General features: G+C 34.5%; 2 long non-coding RNA genes across 2 annotated transcripts; one reads left to right on the top strand and one right to left on the bottom strand.

Moving 5' to 3' along the window:
* The first annotated feature begins 2,475 nt into the window (after positions 1–2,475).
* Positions 2,476–4,715, top strand: LOC125497465 (uncharacterized). The gene is made up of 3 exons (XR_007274230.2): positions 2,476–2,548; positions 2,642–2,698; positions 4,103–4,715. It is a non-coding gene; the product is annotated as an uncharacterized LOC125497465 (long non-coding RNA).
* Positions 4,716–8,281: 3,566 nt separating this feature from the next.
* LOC125497466 (uncharacterized) lies at positions 8,282–10,833 on the bottom strand. Its single transcript, XR_007274231.2, has 2 exons — positions 10,540–10,833; positions 8,282–8,608 (listed from the first exon to the last, which is right to left on the bottom strand). It is a non-coding gene; the product is annotated as an uncharacterized LOC125497466 (long non-coding RNA).
* Between the last annotated feature and the right edge of the window lie 3,562 nt (positions 10,834–14,395).

The following is a 14,395-nucleotide window of genomic DNA, read 5'->3' as shown; positions in this document are numbered from 1 at the left end:
TTAAGAAAACCATGAAAAAGCGCATCTTTGACATCTAACTCACGAATAGACCACTTAAGAGAAACAGCAATAGTAAGAACCAAGCGAACAGTAGTAGGTTTAACAACATGACTAAAGGTTTCAAAGTAATCAATACCTTCCTGCTGGTGATTGCCAAAAACAACAAGTCTGGCTTTGAACCGCTCCACATAACCATCAGAATGATATTTAATCCGATAAACCTACTTACAACCAAGTAAATTCTTATCATAGTTGCGAGGTACCAACTCCCATGTGTCATTAATAGTCAAAGCATTATATTCATCCAACATAGTTTGACGCCAACGTGAGTCTTTAGAAGCTTAGACATAAACAGAATTTTTATCAAAACTCACAACACAATCATTTTTATGACACAACTTGTTAATCGATAATAAATTATGTTTTAAGTTTGGAACATGACAGACATATGCCAACTGGAGGGGACAACTTGTAGTTTTTAAGGTTAAATTTCCAGTACTTTTAATAGGGAGTAAGGTACCATTACCAACTACAACAGAACTAGACCTAGTATAAGGAGTTTTAGCAGAAAACGTACCATCCTGAGGGGTCATATGAGATGCAGCTCCCGAATCTGGGTACCAGACTGAATCATTAGCTTCACCACCAACAGACAGTGCATCTAAGGCTTGAGTGACACTTTCAGAGGAAGAGGGAACAAAGCTGGAATTGAAACATTGAGGACAATAAGCAGCTTGATGATCTAGAAACCAATATAATCACAAGTATCGGAAGTAGGGGTAGAGTTTACATTGCTACTTGATGGATTACTCCCTGCAGACGACAAATCATTAGTAATATAATCTAGGCAAGGCATACTATAGGATGACAAGTTAGAATATTTACTCATACTATTGGAGCGTCCCCGATTAGCATAATTGTTGTTGTTGTTTCCAGAGCCACGAGAATCATTATTTCCCCCATTTCCACCATTATTACCACGAACATTCTGATTATTGTTACCACCACCATTATTATTACCCCCACGATTTCTATTATTTCTTCCCCGATTTCTCCCTCCAGAGTTAGACTTGGTGGAGGAACTTGATCCGGAACCAGTAGATTGAACAACAAGTAAGGCATGATGAGAGGAGGAATCAGATCCATCCCTCAAATTTTTCAATCTTTGTTCATGAAGGCTAACTTAGGCCTTAGATCATCAAAACTAATAGGGAATGGATAATGCAACAAGGTAGTAACAATGTGATCATATTCAGAATCACGATCCAGACCAAAAAGGGTATACCGAACTAAATCCTGATTTGACACAGGGCATTGTATAGCAGCAAGAGAGTCAGCAATAACCTTTATTTCCCTTAAATAACCATCCATAGATTGAGAATCATTCTTCTAATACGAGTCAAACGTCCCTTTCACTCCATAGAACGAGCCATACTTGCATGCATAAATCGAGACTATAATCTATTTCAAATATCGACAGAGGTGTGCAAATCATGAACATCCACAAAAACATCAAGAGATAAAGTAGCAAAAATTCATGATTTTACTTGCTGGTCAATACGCAGATATTCATAAAAGTGCACATTAGGAACAATATTACCAAATCCATCAAGTACAGTAGCAGGAGGAATAATAGCAGTACCATCAACAATGCCAAATAATTGATGAGAAAGCAGCAGACAAGTTATTTGTGTTTTTCATAACAGATAATCCTCATGAGAAGAGAGATTAATGGTTTCCAAGTTCGTAAGATTAGGCGCTGATAAATGCGGGAGTGAGAATGCCGGCGCCGGGTGGGATGAACTGACCATATGCATTGTGGTGTACGGCAAGGCTGGTTGGGAGAAACCAGGAGGAAACCGCAGAGAGGGGTGTGATGACGGAGAGGATGTGGAGGCAGTGAACACGTCGGAAGTCGATTGACACTGCGACGTCTGGGGGGAGCCAGCAGGCGTGGCAGAAAAGGAGGTTGGCGGCAGATGCGTAGGGGAGCACATAGGGGGCAGCGCTGGGCGTCGAAAAATAGGACGCAAGGTGCTGCAGGAAAGTGTTGGTGCCCGCCAGCGGAGGCAACGGCGGACCGGAGGTCGAGACCGGCGGCTGCTGCGGTGGATCGGCCAAAGGGAGAAGGGGCCGAGAGATCCATCAGGAAAGGAAATATTTTATTTTGAGAGATGGAAAAAAAAATTATTTCAGAAAAAAAACCTAGATTGTGATATCATGTATAAATGTATAGAGTAATTGTGTTAACTTGAGTAGGTTAACCTGGCATTCAATATATATATATATATATATATATATATATATATATATATATATATATATATAGAATTGGGTTCATATGAGAACCTCCCTTATGGTGAGAACTACCTTAGGGTGAGAACCACCTTATGAACCGTTAGATTAATGAGATGAAGTAACTCACAACCGTTAGATCACCTCGACTTGTACGCACAAAAAATTTCCAATCTAGGGTCGTGCAGCTTCTTTCCATTTTTGTCATTTTCTTTCTCTCTCCTATTTCGCACTTTCTCTCTCCTAATTCACAGTAAGTTTTCGTATTTCTTCTACTTTCGTTCGCTTAGTTGATTTTTGATGATTATTGTGGTTAATTTCGCACTTTCTCTCTCCTATTTCGCAGTTCATTGGAATACATCGCAGTAACTTCTTCGTTCTCCGGTTAAGGTCTTCGCAATACGTAATCTTCTTCTCAATTTCTTTGATTTTTTCTTTAGATCTTGTGCATTTGTTGTTGTTTTCTGGAGATCTAAGGTTAGAGATTGTAAATTGAAATGTTAATCGTATGGAAAGTTAAATTAGGGTTTGCTTGTGTTAGTTTTTGCATGATTTTCGCATGTTTTTTTTTGTTATGTTGATTGGCATTTGGCAATAACTCAGTAGTTTTTGGATGAGATGAGCAACACTTTAATAATATACTACTTTAATTGGCATTTGCTGTTCTTTTCTTGACCGAAATGAAACTTAGTAGTGGTGGTTCAAATCCTATCCATGTGTTTGAGAAGTTATAATTGGCAATTTAGATGGATTACTACTAAAGTGCAATGTGTGCATGTGTTGATTAGTGTGGTAGGTGTTTGCTGTTTTTGGATTTGGAGTTTCCTGAGGGTTTAAGATTTTTGCCGATTTAGTAGAAATATATGTTGCTTCATTAAGATTCACCCTTCTTTTTTGACCAGCAACTTATTATTAGAATCACTACACTTAGTCACAACTCACAAGTGTTGTGGTGATGTTGGTGAAATGTAATGTGAATTTTGTTTACTAATTTTTCAGGTACTTAAATTTTTTCTACTTCAATTATTTTGTACTTCTTGTTTTAATCTTGTAAATGGAGGCAGTGGTTTAGTGAAGTAATTAATAGCTAGTACTTTGAATTTTTCCATTAAACTAGTGCAGATTGTAGTATTATGCTCTTTTTTCTTTTTCTTTTTCATGAAATTCCTGAATTCTGTCAAAAACATTAGGCAGAGAAGCATTGATTTGGTTATTCAAGTTATGAAAGCATATTTGTGTTTTTCGTGTCACTCATCTTATGATATTTCGAATATTGCATGTGCCAATGCCAACAACTTGTTAGCTGACTATTATCTACTTGATAAGGAGCTATGATGCTACTTAGAAAAAAAAATGACATGCATGCCTTATTGCTGTATGTGTTCATCTTAATTGCCACTTATGTTGATAAAATGTGTAAACCTTGTTATGCTAGTCTGAGATTTTCAGTACGTTGTGTGGACTGCTGGGTTGTTATTTTTATTTCAACGTGTGACTTATGCGATCCCAAACGAGGGTGAGAACAATGGGTAAGGTTAATCATGAGAGTGAGGCAGCAAAAGGTCTGTAGCTGGACTGGCAGATTGTAAGTTTTTGTCTAAACATTTCCTGAAATCAGACTAAATCTAGGATAAGCACCTTTCTTTTCTCAGTATTTTATCTAACTAAGTTTTGGATTCTCTATCGATTGTTCCTTTGAGATTGAAGTTTGCTTGAGGCTGCATGTTTAGGATAGAAGTCGCTAGGTGGTACTTTTTTATTTCAACTTATAACTGAATTGCTCTTTTATTGGATTTTCTGGTTTCAGTGAACTGTGATGTGATAATGGAGCGAAGAAAGGGTCTTTCTGAATGCTTCAGACTGATGTACTTGTTTATAGAAATCTGCTGGTTGGGTTTCAGCACATTATCTTGAACTTTCAGCTTTGTAGCAAAGAACTTATGAGAAGCTTCGGACTAATTAAGAACCTTCTTGTGGTTTGCTTATACATTGTGCAGTAGGTTGCCATCTTTGTCTGCACTGTGTGTGCAGTCTCTGAAACCTACTTGTATAGTTGTATCTAATATCTAACTGAATACTGGTTTAGCTCTAAATACCATTATTGAATGTTTTTTTTCACAAATTTGTGGTGAGAATCTACCCTATATAGCTGTTACCCATGAGGCTTGTAGTTTTTGTGAGGTTGCCACCTGTGGGCTGTGGCAGGGTTTGTGAAGAGAACAGCAAGTGCATAGACTGGCTTACCAAACTCCCTCGGTTAGACTTCTGCTTTTCTTCATTGTTTAAGCTTTCTCCAATTTGACCGAAGGAAGCAAGGATTCTTTTTATGTTTTTTCTTTGAGTACCAGCTAGATCTTTTAACGTTTTTATTGACAATAGATAGGAAGTTTATGCATAATTTGAGTTTCCTTTTCTTTCCATATTGCATACAAGTATTTCTTCGTTTTCTTCCTTTTTTGCAGAAGAGTGGTCCACTTCCTTCTCTTATGTCTTTTGTCAAAAATTGGGTACAATTAATTTTGTTTTTACAAAGAAAGGCTGCTGCGCGTAGTCTTTATGCTAGAGGCCCTTTTTACCTATAGTGACAATTCATTTGAAGCAATACAAAATGTGATGAATATTCGTGGCTGTCGTTTCTGTATTTTTAATTCTTTAGTCATATCATAATACCTCTAGGCTATACGAGAAGTACCTCTAATATATACGACAAGTTATGGTGTCCCTTAGAAAATTTTTATTATTTTTCTAAACATATACAAGAAATAACTCTAGCCTTTACGAGAAGTACCTCTAATGTATACGAGAAGTACCTCTACGTTATACGAGAAGTACCTCTACTCTAAAGGAGAAGTACCTCTAATGTATACGACAAGTGATGGTGTCCCCTATAAAATTTCGTTAAAAATTGAAAGTATTTTTATTTTTATTTTTTTTCTAAAGATATACAAGAAATACTTCTAGCCTTCACGAGAAGTACCTCTAGGCTATACGAGAAGTACGTCTAAGCTATATGAGAAGTACCTCTAGGCTATATGAGAAGTACCTATAAGGTACATAAGATGTACCCCTATGCTATACAAGAAGTACCCTACTCTACAGAAGAAATACCTCTAATATATACGAGAAGTACCTCTACGTTATACGAGAAGTACATCTAGGCTATACGAGAAGTACCTCTAAGCTATACGAGAAGTACCTCTAGGCTATCTAAGAAGTACCTCTATGCTATACAAGAAGTACCTCTACTCTAGAGGAGAAATACCTCTAGCCTATACAAGAAGTACCTCTAGGCTATACGAGAAGTACCTCTATGTTTTACGAGAAGTACCCCTACTCTAAAGAAGAAGTACCTCTAATGTATACGACAAGTGATGGTGTCCCCTATAAAATTTTGTTGAAAATTGAAAGTATTGTTATTTTTATTATTTTTATTATTTTTATTATTTTTCTAAAGATATACGAGAAAAACCTCTAGCCTTCACGAGAAGTACCTCTAGGCTATACGAGAAGTACCTCTACTCTAAAGGAGAAGTACCTCTAATGTATACGACAAGTGATGGTGTCCCCTATAAAATTTTATTAAAAATTGAAAGTATTGTTATTTTTATTATTTTTATTATTTTTCTAAAGATATACGAGAAAAACCTCTAGCCTTCACGAGAAGTACCTCTAGGCTATACGAGAAGTACCTCTACGCTATATGAGAAGTACCTCTAGGCTATACGAGAAGTACCTCTAAGGTATACAAGAAGTACCTCTACTCTAAAGGAGAAGTACCTTTAATGTATACGAGAAGTACCTCTAGGTTCTACGAGAAGTACCTCTATGTTATACGAGAAGTACCTTTACTCTAAAGGAGAAATACTTCTAATGTATACGACAAGTGATGGTGTCCCTTAGAAAATTTTCTTAAAAATTGTAAGTATTTTTATTTTTATTATTTTTCTAAAGATATACGAGAAATACCTCTAGCCTTGACGAGAAGTACCTCTAGGCTATACGAGAAGTACCTCTACGCTATACGAGAAGTACCTCAAGGCTATAGGAGAGGTACCTCTAAGGTATACAAGAAGTACATCTACTCTAAATGACAAGTACCTCTAATGTATACGAGAAGTACCTCTACGTTATACAAGAAGTACCTCTAAGCTATATGAGAGGTACCTCTAGGCTATATGAGAAGTACCTTTAAGGTATACAAGAAGTACCCCTATGCTATACAAGAAGTACCTCTACTCTAGAGGAGAAGTACCTCTAATGTATATGAGAAGTACCTCTACGTAATACGAGAAGTACCTCTAGGCTATACGAGAAGTACCTCTACGCTATACGAGAAGTACCTATAGGCAATCCAAGAAGTACCTCTAAGGTATACAAGAAGTACATCTACTCTAGAGGAGAAGTGCCTCTAGCCTATACGAGAAGTACCTCTACGTTATACAAGAATTACCTCTATGTTATACGAGAAGTACCTCTATTCTAAAGGAGAAGTACCTCTAATGTATACGACAAGTGATGGTGTCCCCTATAAAATTTCGTTAAAAATTGAAAGTATTTTTATTTTTATTTTTTTTGTAAAGATATACGAGAAATACTTCTAGCCTTCACGAGAAGTACCTCTAGGCTATACGAGAAGTACCTCTAAGCTATATGAGAAGTACCTCTAGGCTATACGAGAAGTACCTCTAAGGTATACAAGAAGTACCTCTACTCTAAAGGAGAAGTACCGCTAATGTATACGAGAAGTACCTCTAGGTTCTACGAGAAGTACCCCTATGCTATACAAGAAGTCTCTACTCTAAAGGAGAAGTACTTCTAATGTATACGACAAGTGATGGCGTCCCTTAGAAAATTTTGTTAAAAATTGTAAGTATTTTTATTTTTATTATTTTTTAAAGATATACGAGAAATACCTCTAGCTTATACGAGAAGTACCTCTACGCTATACAAGAAGTACCTCTAGGCTATACGAGAAGTACCTCTAAGGTATACAAGAAGTACATCTACTCTAAAGGAGAAGTACCTCTAATGTATACGAGAAGTACCCCTACGTTATACGAGAAGTAGCTCTAGGTTATACGAGAAGTACCTCTAGGCTATACAAGAAGTATCCCTATGCTATATAAGAAGTACCCCTATGCTAGAGGAGAAGTACCTGTTATGTATACGAGAAGTACCTCTACGTTATACGAGAAGTACCTCTAAAGTATATGACAAGTGATGGTATCCCCAGAAAAGTTTTTTAAAAATTGAAATTATTTTTACTTTATTTTTATTATTTTTCTAAAGATATACAAGAAATACTTCTAACCTTCACGAGAAGTACCTCTAAAATATACGAGAAGTACCTCTACGCTATATGAGAAGTACATGGATAAGGCTTAATGAAGAATACATGGATCTTGATATAGGCCCAGATTTCTCTAGCTCACTTTGCTTCAATGATCGACTCAACACTAGCCCAATATACTTAAATACTTCAATTTAACATCTAACATGTGAACCAAACTCCAATTGACTCGTATATGGCATTTGTTACTTGGCTTTGCTTCATGCATAGGCAGACTAGGAGAAGCTCATTTCTTATGTTTCCATTGACTCTCCATTATGAAATGTAGACTCATGCATCCGGTTGGGCCGAAGCCCAGATATGACCAATTACTAAAGATATTTTTATTTTTGTGGTAGAGCTAAAATCTTGTTAGCTATTATATGAATACAACATGAGAAGTATTCAAGGAAGAGAATAAATCTTAAAATACGATACTTAATCTATCTATCATTTCCACTCTCAAATTGGTCGTTAATCTAAATTTATGATTTTAGATACCTATACTAAATTTAAGGTATCGCCTATACCTTACTTTAACATGGTTGGTGGCACACTAACAAATACAGAACCATTTAGTAACTTAAACTCATTTTACTAGATAAAACTTCATTAACAAAAAAACACTTATTACAAAGTTGAATGTCCACCCCAAAATATAAAACTATAATTGCAATTGACTTCTTGCAGATTTAAGTAGATAACATGAGAAAATAACTCGCCTCAAATATAAAACTAGTACATAGCATCACAATAAAATACGAGTATATAAACTAAGATAGCAGCAAGCAAAAACAAGCCATTATGTGATTAATATAGACTACATAAAAAGTAGAATGTTCATAGTTATATCTTGACTATGACAACCAAATTTAATGCTGCAAGAGTGCTATAAGAACATCTGCTTTAACAGCGTTGTTGTGGTCTAGAGAAGCCATCAACTCATAAAGTGTTTCATTCATGCCATCTACTTCCAAATGGATCCTGCACATAAAAAAAAAAAAAGGTTATCTATAAAGGTAATATCCTGCATATATTTAAAGAATTACAAAATGTTTGGTCTATAGTTAAAGAATTATAGATTAGTAACTTTTACAGAGGATGAAAAGAAGCATCTATAAAGAACAGCAAAACAAAAAATCTCAAAGCATAAATATAGTGCATTTTTCCACATTTACAGGATCAAGGGATATAAAACTGAAGAGAGCAATATACAAGAAGTAGATGATTGCTCAGTTTGATTAAGGCACAACAGAGGTACATGGCAAGGGATGATGGCAATCCCAAAAATGTACCGTCAAGATTAAAAAAGCATACCAGAAACTCGTAGTTCTTAGCTTATCTATCTCCACGACACGCTATCGCACACCCTTAAAAAAGCATCAAACACCCTCTGTTATGAAGTGTAGATAACTACATAAGGTAACTCTAACTCACTCACTAACCAGTTTCACAAAAACAGCCCAAGAGTCTCTTAATTTCAACACAAATTAAGCATGAAACCCAAATCAGTCTAGTGTACTGTTGAAAGTGCATGTTCGCAAGAATAGAGCCACTCAGCCACATAATTTGTTTGGGAAAACATGAACAAACACATGGAAGACAAACAATATTTTCTTGAACAGTAATGAGTGGAAAAGTAAAAGTTCTAAATACAAGAATAAGAAGTTCAAGTCTTCACTAAATCAATAAATGGACTACTATGAATACTAAATATTGCAAGTTTTGTAGATTAGGAACCTTACACAATACATTAGTGAAAGGCAAGATTGTCTTATGTGATTCTATATTAGGTTCAGTGGAGCCCGCCCTTGATGGGGCAACCCGCACATACTGATTTCATTATCGATGGCCTTATATATATATTCCAAACAAACCTATCATAGAGCATATAGAGTAGTACCGCAAGCCACAACCAAATTAATATTACTATACAAATATAGTCATTTGATTTATAAATTAGCAAATAATGACCATTGTATAACCAACTTTTAACATTCATGCTTCACCCAAAATAATAAGTCCATAGATTAACATGAAAAAATAACACAACATCATATTCATAGTTCAAAGAGGGAATAGAAACTGACTTCTGCCAGTCACCTTAACTTTTCCTTTGTGAACGTGCATGTTATTTTTGCTCCCTTACTTCTTGAAGAAATTTTGCTGTAACTATCATTCATTGTGTTCTGCAATTTTGTTCCCATGATACAGTTATAGGGGTGAAGTTTTCTCCTATAATTGTCTGTTCTTGAAGTCATGAGGCCAAATTTTAATCACTAGGTCATACTTTATGAACATTATATTCTATATGGATGTGAGTAGTACATTGGGAGGCCTTGATGGGGAGACCTTCTAAGAAATCCAATTACAGAATTGAAGAGTGGGAACTAAGTGGCCTATACTGTTGTTGAATTTCTAAAGTGTCTTATTGATTTCCTTCTCTATATGTTGAATTTCTAAAGTGTCGTATTACTATACAAATATAGTGATTTGATTTATAAATTAGCAAATAATGACCATTGTATAAGCAACTTTCAACATTCATGCTTCACCCAAAACAAAAAGTCCATAGATTAACATGAAAAAAACACGCATCATATTCATAGTTCAAAGTAATACAACATGAAATCTCCAAGTTCAAAACTTTTTCTAGATATTAACTGAGAAACATACTAAAAGATTTCAACCTGTAAATAAGTTAGAACTCCAACAACACCTCAATAACAGGTGCCTACTGCCTACCGAAAATATATATTTGCTAAGGTACCTTTAGGTTTAACTCAGTTCAATAATCCGAGAATTCGACAATTTAACATCAAGTTCAGAACAATTGAAGTATTTGAAGATAAATTCAGCAACAAATAAAGAATTCACAATCTACAATTTAAACACAAAGTTTTGAAATTTCTTACGCAAACAAGCAGAGAAGTTGCGTTACCGACAAAAAATTCAGAATTTGTTCGCCAATTTCATGAAAAATCCTTGATTTTTGTTATATGTTCGTGGAATTTTGAATTTAATTTGGTGTTCTTGGAAGATCGAAGGAATCGCGAGGATGAGAATTGCATGAGGGAGAAGAGAAAAAATGAGCGTTCACTTTGTTGCTGAATTTGCAGTATTTTCGGGCTTTTTTTCTAAGGAAAGTATTTTGGGCTTTCTTATATAGTATGGGAGAGTTCTCACCATAAGGTGGTTCTCACCTTAAAGAGGTTCTCACTAGAACCCAACCCTATATATATATAATAATATTATAATATATATATATATTATATATATATATATAGTGTTTTATACAGGCCTATGAATGACTAGTTATAGACTATTCTATCCTTTTACATATAATGTTATCTAATAATATGCATATACACTCTTAGGATTTGTTTTATGTTCTTTTATCTCTTATCACATTGAGATGGGACGATGTTTTCATATTATATATCAATTTTCACTTCTTATTGATTGTGCAACTTCAAATATTAGCTTTTTTTTTAGGGGATCCAAATATTAGCTTTGTTGTGAAGCTGCTGGGATAATATTATAATTCAAGATAACAAATAATTTTATATTACTTAAAAATAATAAAATAAAATGAGTAATCAATTTTAAAATGGAGAGGGTATTATTTAAATTATCATCAAACAAGGTAATATCTATACTTCAAATATTAGCTTCTTTTTAGGGGATCCAAATATTAGCTTTGGTGTGAAGCTGGTGGAATAATATTATAATTAAAGATAACGGATGATTTTATATTACTTAAAGATAATAAAATAAAATGAGTAATCAATTTTAAAACGAAGAGGGTATTATTTAAATTATCATCAAACAAGGTGATATCTATACTAATATATTAAAAGGCGTGCCTAAACAAGAGACACGTGCTCTCCCTAAAGGCGTTTTCCTCCATGTAATTCACAATAATAAAATAAATTAGAAATTGTATAGTATAGGGTTTGATCTCGGGACCTCAATAACATATACGAAAGTCTTAATCACTAGACCAAATTACATTTAGTGTTATCATCTTAAAGTATAGTATTAATGAATGAAAATTTTCCTTACCTAGGGCATAACTAATCATGTTATCCAAATACAGTGCAACTTATATTACACATCCTGGTGTAATGCATATTTCGAGGCTATTTATTTGCTTATTGCTTAAATGTAGAATTGCAAATAAACAAAAATAATAATAATTAAAAATAAAAATATTTGCTTCTAATAATGCAACATTTTGGCCATTCGTAAATAATAATGCATTCTTTTGATTAATTCTGAATAATGCAACCTTTATGCCCCCATTATATTTGAGTAGGATAAAGTCGGATAAGCCTATAAAGAGGTAAACTCGAACACTTGACGGTGAACTATTGGTGAAAAAGTTGCATATAAAGGTTGCTTAGAACCTATAAAAATAAAAGAAATTCCCAAATTTTTAAGTAAAAATTTTAATTTATCCTACTCAAAGAAAATGGAGTATAAAAGTTGCGTTATTAAAAAATAATCAAAAGGTTGCATTATTATTTGCAAAAGGTCAAAAGGTTATGTCATTAGAAGCAATTATTCCTTGAAAATATAGTCTAGTATTCGTACATCCATGTGTATCATATTTTTTGGGGGGTTCCTTTCCGGAATCCTATGATAAGATAAATTTCCTCTTGACCGTCTTCGCAGAGGGTCACTCACTCAGGGCCTGTTCTCCCCAGCTTATTTTCAGTTCTGTTCAGTTCAATTCAGTTCAGTTCAGTTCAGTTCAATTCAGTTCAATTCAGTTCAGATCAGTTCAGTTCAGTTCTGACCAGTTCAGTTCAGTTCAGCTCTTGACAATACTTTTACTCTCACATATCACTATTCATTTCAGTTCAGTTCAATTCAGTTCAGTTCAGATCAGATCAGTTTAGTTCAGTTCAGTTCAGTTCAATTCAGTTCAGTTCAGTTCAACTGTTTTATGCCGAAGAGAACAGACCCTCAAATTTGAACTTTGGTATGCATGTGTAGCATATAGGTTTTGGAAAAACAGTGATTTTGAGTTTTGACATCACTTTGCTTATCTTATCCGAGCCTGACTTGGATTTGCGACTTATGAGAATCTTTTAGTAGTTGTCTATTCTGATTTCTGGCTTCACTTTTTTGTTATTCTTCTTCAGGGCCTTGTAGATACGCAATACCAAGTCAGACTCGAATCTTGGTTCCTGCCGTAAGGTATATGCAAGCATCATAAAATTAAAGATACTAGGAGCTAAGAATAATCAAGCTGTCATTTTAGCAAAGGCAAAATTCCTTGTAGCATTACTAAATTTCGCCTGAGAAAACGTTTAGCACAACAATTTAAGGTATCAAGAATCACTTCTAATCTACTTTTCTATATTAGTTGATGATCTCACATTTATGTTGGAGCTTTTTTAGGGCTAAATTGTACATAGAAAATTTTTGTTGTATGCTTTTTCTTTAGTCTATCAAGATGTTGAATATATGAAGTAAGATATCTTAGAGAGATTGTCTTTATTCTCTTTCATTTTTCCTATTATCTAATTTTCTAACAAATGCAAAATGTTGTTTAGTTGATTAGAGAAGCAATACTTTTTATTTGCTTTTAATGGAAAGCTTCACTTAGGGCCTGTTTGGTTCACTGAATTGAAATGGAATTGTATGGATGTCCATACCAGGGTGGTATGGATCTAGAACCCCATACCAGTTTCAAACTGTTTGGTTCAATCCTGTAATGGATTCAATGTCCATTTTCGCTGTTTGGTTCACTTTTGGAATGGAATGCTATCCAGTTTTTATTTTAATATAATTGTACCTGCGATATGTATAAAAAATAAAAGTAAATTTTTTTTTTTTTTTAAAAAGACAAAAATTTATAAAATAAAAGGACAAAAATTGAGAACAAGAAGAAAGAAATTGAAAAAAAAATAAACAATTCACATTGCCGGTAGAATATTCGCAGGTAGAATTATCGCAGAACGAAATCAAATTACTGAACACTGCATCAAAGCATTGAATCACGTTGACTACCCATCTCTCAACCCCATTTATATATGTAAAAAATATAAAAAAAAAATTAAACAAAAGATGAATCAAATTGTTTATTTTTTTTTCAATTTCTGTCTTAAATGCTTTGAACTAAAAGATGAATCAAATTAAACTACGTGATTGCTAAAAGATGAATCAAATTGCCAGATCTTAGCAATCATAGCAGTAATTGAACCAAATCTTAGCAGTAGTTGAACCAAATCTTAGCAATCACGTTGGAACCAAAAGATGAATCAAATTCAAAAATCAAAAAGTAAATTTCCAGATCTTAGCAGTGAGACGGCCGGAAAGAGAACTTCCACCGTCGGCGCCGGGAGGAGTACGACGAGCGAGGGTGGTCGGCGACGGTTGGTTTCTCTTGTCTAGGGTTTAACCTCTCTCTCCCTTCCACACAAATTAGGGTTGAAAACTTGAGGGGAATGGAGTTAGAAACTTAGGGGGGAGGGGAGATTGGGATTCTAGGGGGATGGGGTGGAGATAGATCCCCTTAGGTATGAGACTCTACCCTAAATATGCCCAACCAAACAATGGAATGGATGTCATTCCATTCCATTTCATTAAAAATACCCCAACCAAACACCCCCTTAGTTCTTTCTTTTTAACATCTCAATTTCACTTAGTTTTGAAGCTTAAATAAACAACTTCTTCTATTTTGTAGGAATTCAAACTTTCTAGAAACTGCAACTTCTTTTTATTTCCTTTTTTGACGGAGGAAGTGCAACTTTCTATATC

The sequence above is a fragment of the Beta vulgaris genome, chromosome 5 (genome assembly GCF_026745355.1).
Source record: "Beta vulgaris subsp. vulgaris cultivar EL10 chromosome 5, EL10.2, whole genome shotgun sequence".
Classification (NCBI taxonomy): Eukaryota; Viridiplantae; Streptophyta; class Magnoliopsida; order Caryophyllales; family Amaranthaceae; genus Beta; species Beta vulgaris.
The sequence above is the reverse complement of the archived record's forward strand: the minus strand, read 5'-3'. Positions and strand labels throughout refer to the sequence as shown.